This window comes from Hordeum vulgare, chromosome 5H (assembly GCF_904849725.1).
Source record: "Hordeum vulgare subsp. vulgare chromosome 5H, MorexV3_pseudomolecules_assembly, whole genome shotgun sequence".
NCBI lineage: Eukaryota > Viridiplantae > Streptophyta > Magnoliopsida > Poales > Poaceae > Hordeum > Hordeum vulgare.
In genome coordinates this window covers 551853313-551859086 of record NC_058522.1, presented here as the reverse complement: position 1 = coordinate 551859086, position 5774 = coordinate 551853313, and positions in this window count along the sequence as shown.

The following is a 5774-nucleotide window of genomic DNA, read 5'->3' as shown; positions in this document are numbered from 1 at the left end:
CTAAATCTGGGTCGACAAGCTAGTCATATTTACAAAAACAAAATAGATAGAGTTCATACTAGCTTTTCAGTCTCAGTCACTTCATCATATATCATCACTGTTGCCTTTCATTTGCACGATCGAACGATGAAAACGATAATAAGTGCATTGGACTAAGCTGAATCTGCAGGCAAACACAAAGGAGAAGACAAAGTAATAGTCTCTCGAGTACCCTGACTAAACACCAGGTTATAAATCATCCGTCTACTAGCATCTCTATCCAGAAAATCATGGCGAACCATGCTGTCATAATCCAGATATCTCTCAGGGAGAAGCATCTCTCCTTCCTCTCCCAGTCTAATCGGTATCTCAAAGTGTCTGGCAAGACGAGTAGCATAGATACCTCTATAGACAACACCTTTAGAACGGTTCAGGTTCAACCGTTGAGCTACTATAGCGCCCAAGCTATAAGTCTTATCGTTATAAAGGCCTTCACGCAAAACCGCAAGGTCTGGAGAACTAAGTGATCCAGCCTCCCCACGGCCAATTAAACATTTTCCCACAAATAGTGAGAAGTACGGAAGCACAGGAAAATGCATGCTAGCAATTCTAGCGCGAGACACTCCTCTCTCCTCTCCAACAGCAATAGAACCAATGAAATCCTCCAAGTCCCGTGGACGAGGGTCATGGATATCCCCAACATACGGTAATTTGCATATATTGCAAAAATCCTGCAGCGTCAGGCACTGGGGGACATTGTATATCATGAACTCAACCATGGGAGGATTCTTCCTCGGATAAAAGTTGAAGCTTTGAACGAAAATATTGGTGAGGAGGAGATATTGTGGGCACTTATCTTCAACGAACGCAGTAAGACCTGCATTCTCCACCAAGTAATAAAAGTCCTCATAAAGTCTGGCGGCACGAAAAAATTCATCACTTGCCCACTCGCACGCTCGAACTTCTGTGACTCGAGGGACTGCGTACTTGGGGTGGTTCTTCTCATCCTCCTTGTGGTTATGGCTTGAATAGCCTCTCAAGAACCTCCTCATCTTTTCCTTTTTCTAGCTCTGAAAAATTCTGAAAGTTTTAGAGACTTCGAAAGAAAAGTGAACAAGGATCGACCCAACTTGTAGCAACTACTCCTACTAGTGCCTAGAGACCGTATCACGCGCTAAAACTACTTGCGACCAATTAAAATCAACTTTTCTAGCTGAAGAACAGGGTCACCAAGGTAGCAAGAATTCGCGAAGGATAAAGCACTAGAGCAAAAACTAATTGGACCAATGGAGGAGTCACTTACCAAGGAGTAATTTCCCCAAAACGGTTCGGAGAATGGTGCTTTGAGCAAGCAGATCGAAAATCACAGCCAAATGAGCAAGAACACGGGTTTGAGCTGCGAAACAATTTTTTCTGGAGGTGGAAGAAGAGGCTGAGAGCTGGAATGAGTGGAGGGGGTGCCTGTGGGCCCCACAAGCTTGCCCACCGCCACCAGGGGGATGGTGGCGGAGCAGGGGCTTGTGGCCCACTGGTCAGGGGGCCAGGCCAGCTCTCAGGCCCAGAAATTTTCAAAAATTCGAGAAAAAATCATACTAAATTTTCGGGACCATCGGAGAACTTTTATTTTCGAGGTATTTTTCTTCGGGACGCTAAAACAAATAACAGGAAAACCTAAACTAATTCTATCATTTTTCTTCTAAGCAACAGAAAAGGAAAACTCAAAACAGAGGTATGTGACTCTCTGATTCATCCGTCTCATGGTCATCGAAAGAAATCCGTCAATGGGATTGATCAAGTCCTTATGACAAAACCTTTTCGAATCGCAAGAGAGAACGGAGAATTTTCGAATAGCCACTAAGTCACCTCAATGGGGATATGAATCTCCCCAACAAGCAAATCATACTTCATCTTGACACGAGGAATAGGGCATTCAAAGCTCCCAATGAGAATCGATGAAGTCTTTTCGATAGCATTGATGCAATGTACTGGATATCTTTCTTCGAAAAGTGCACTGTGTGCTCGTTACCGTTGACGTGGAAAGTGACATTGCCTTTGTTGCAATCTATAACAGCCCCTGCTGTGTTTAAAAAGGGTCTTCCGAGGATGATAGCCATGGTATCGTCCTCGGGAATATCCAAGATAACAAAGTCTGTTAAGATAGTGGTATTAGCAACCACAACAGGGACATCCTCGAAAATGCCGGTAGGGAAAGCAGTTGATTTGTCGGCCATTTGCAGAGAAATTTCAGTGGGTATCAACTTATCCAATTCAAGTCTACGATAAAGAGAGAGTGGCATAACACTAACGCCGGCTCCAAGGTCACATAAGGCAGTTCTTACGTAGTTTCCTTTAATGGAGCAAGGTATAGTGGGCACTCCGGGATCACCAAGTTTCTTAGGAGGTCCACCTTTGAAAGTGTAGTTGGCAAGCATGGTGGAGATCTCAAGATCTGGTATCTTCCGTTTATTAGTCACGATATCTTTCATGTACTTGGCATACAGAGACATCTTGAGCATATCAGTTAACCGCATCTGCAGAAAGACGGGTCTTATCATCTCAAACGAAGCACTCAAAATCCTCATCATCCTTTTTCTTGGATGGCTTAGGAGGAAAGGGCATAGGTCTCTTAACCCATGGCTCTCTTTCTTTACCATGCTTCCTAGCAGTGAAGTCATTCTTGTCGTATTTCTTAGGTTGTGGATTATCATGATTAACCGTAGGTTCAATCTCCACATCCTCATCATGGCTAGGTTGAGCATTATTATGAACATCACTGTCCACATTGTCACCAGGTTCACGTTCATCACCTGATTGTGTTTCTGCATCAGACGCAGAAATATCATTAGGTTCTTCAGGTGTGACAGTATTTGGTGAGCTGGAGTGCAGGTTTCTATCATCCTTCTTCTTCTCTTTAGGATGACTGGGTGTATCAGCATTGATTCCTTGATAATCTTGATCAATTCTCTTAGGATGACCTTCGGGATATAAAGGTTCCTGAGTCATTTTGCCTCCTCTAGTAATGACTCTGAGAGAGTTGTCATTTAATTCATTGAGCATGTCATTCTAAGCTTTAAGTACTTGTTCTACCTGAGTAATGATCATAGAGGCATGTTTACTCAGAAGCTTCAGAGCATTGACATTTCTGTCTACACAAGCACTTATATGGCTAAGCATACGAGCACTTTGTTCCAAATGTCTGCTAACATAATCATTGAAACTCTGTTGTTTGGCAACAAAGTTGTCAAATTCACTTCTACTACCTGTATCGGGTTATCGAGACTGTGGATCTCTTCGATAGGTGGTAGATTTATGACATCTTCAGATCTAATGCCTTTCTCTTGCATAGATTTCTTGGATTCTTGCATATCTTCGGGACTGAGGAATAGAATACCTCTTTTCTAAGGAGTTGGCTTAGGAGGTGGTTCGGGAATAGCCCAAGCATTATCGTTGATCAAGAGATTATTCAGTAGGGTCTCAGCTTGTTCTACAGTTCGTTCCCTAAAAACACAACCGACACAACTATCTAGGTGGTCTCTAGAGGCATCGATAAGTCCGTTATAGAGGATATCAAGTATCTCGTTCTTCTTAAGAGGGTGATCAGGCAAAGCATTGTGTAGCTGGACGAGCCTCCCCCAAGCTTGTGGAAGACTCTTTTCTTGGAGTTGAGCAAAGTTGTATATGGCAAGCCAGCTTGCTTCTTATGGCAGGGAAATATTTCTCAAAGAAGTAATAGACCATCTCCTAGGGACTCCGCACACATCCAGGAGCAAGAGAGGTTAACCAGACTTTAGCGTCATCCTTTAGAGAGAAAGGAAACAACTTAAGGATATAGTAGTGGCGGATCTTCTCCTCATTAGTGAAGAGGTTGGCTATTTCGGATAGTTTGGCAAGATGGGTTATGACCATCTCAGACTCATAACCATGAAAAGGATCAGATTCGACTAGAGAGATTATCTCAGGGTCCACAGAGAATTCATAATCCTTATCGGTGACAAAGATAGGCGAATTCGAAAACTTCGGGTCATTTTTCATCCTAGCTTCCCGAGATTTTTCCTTCGACTTGAGAAGTAATTTCTCAGCGTCATAGGCATCCTTAAACGCAAGAAAATCGTCAGCTATCTCTCCCTCCATAACGTAACCCTCAGGTATATCAGGCAATTCATATCTAGGAGAGCTAGATCTAGCAGGAGCAAAAGCAGGTTCTATCTCAATAGTATCGACAGTATCAGAAGCGTCACGAGCATTGGTAGTAACTCTAGCAATATGAGCATCAAGGAACACTCCTAGTGGAACATCAGGAAAAGGAGTATCTCTAGAAGTATCAAGCATAGCATCATCAGGGAAAATAGCATCTCTAGCATCATCAGGCAAAGCAGTATCAAACATAGCATCTCTAGCAGTATCAAGCATAGTATCATCAGGCATAGTATCAAGCATAGTATCATCAGGCATAGTATCAAGCATAGCATCTCTAGCAGTAGTATCAAAAGCATCATCAAGCATAGACGACGAATCAAGATTTCTAGCAGGAGGTGAAGTCACAAACTTACTCATAACTGAAGGTGAATCAAGTGCAGAGCTAGATGGCAATTCCTTACCTCCCCTCGTAGTTGAGGGCAAGACTTTGGTCTACGGATCCTTCAGATTCTTCATAGTGAGCAGCAGATATAAATCCCAAGTGACTCAGAGAATATAGCAATACCTCCCCGGCAACGGCGCCAGAAAAATGTTGATCTGCAATCTCTGGCGTTAGCTAGACGAATGCTTATGACAACAAACCTTCTCCTGAAATGGCACCAAAAGAATGTTGCTAGCACTCCGTGGCAATGAAACTGGAAGAATGTTGTTGATGGCCCACCAGCGCGTGGGTTCACAGCAGTTTTCGAGGGTAGAGTATTCGACCCAAATTTGTTGATCGCCTAAAGGAGGTGAGAGAATACTCTCGAGTATTAGCAGCTGAATTTGTCAGATTCAATCACACCTGAAAGATTAGTATCTGCAAGCACAGTAGTAACAACAAAGTAGTATGATAACAACGGTGTCAGAAACGATCCGTTGACGGCAGACTATTCCTAACGATTGTATCAATGGCGCCTCCGTTGCCACGTTGACGGAAATTGTCAGTTCCCGTCAACGACCAGCAAACCAACAGTGTAACAGGTAGCAGCAGTGTAACAAGCAATAGTAACAGCAGTAGCAACAGTAGTAGCAGCAGCAGAGCAAAACAAGTAACAGCAGTGGCAAGAGTAGTAGCAGCAGCAGCAGTAGAGCAAGACAAGTAACAACAGTAGTAGGACAAACTCGTAGGCAATGGGTCGGTAATTTGTTTGGATGATATTCATCATGCAACAGCTATAACACGTAGAAATATGTGGCTAGCTCCCGTTCGTCAATGTGATGTCATACATGCTTAGGGAAAAGAACTTGCATGACATCTATTGTCCATCCCTCCCGTGGCAGCGGGGTCCAAAAGGAAACTACGGGATATTAAAGTTCTCCTTTTAATAAAGAACCGTACCAACGTATTAGCACTTGGTGAACACATGAACTCCTCAAACTATGTTCATCACCGGGAGTGGTTCCGGTTATTGTCACTCCGGGGTTGCTGGATCATAACACATAGTAGGTAACTACAACTTGCAAGATCGGATCTAAAACAAACATATATTGGTGACAACATAATAATTTCAGATCTTAAATCATGGCACTCGGGCCCTAGTGACAAGCATTAAGCATGGCAAAGTAGTAGCAACATCAATCTCAGAACATAGTGGATACTAGCGATCAATCCCCAT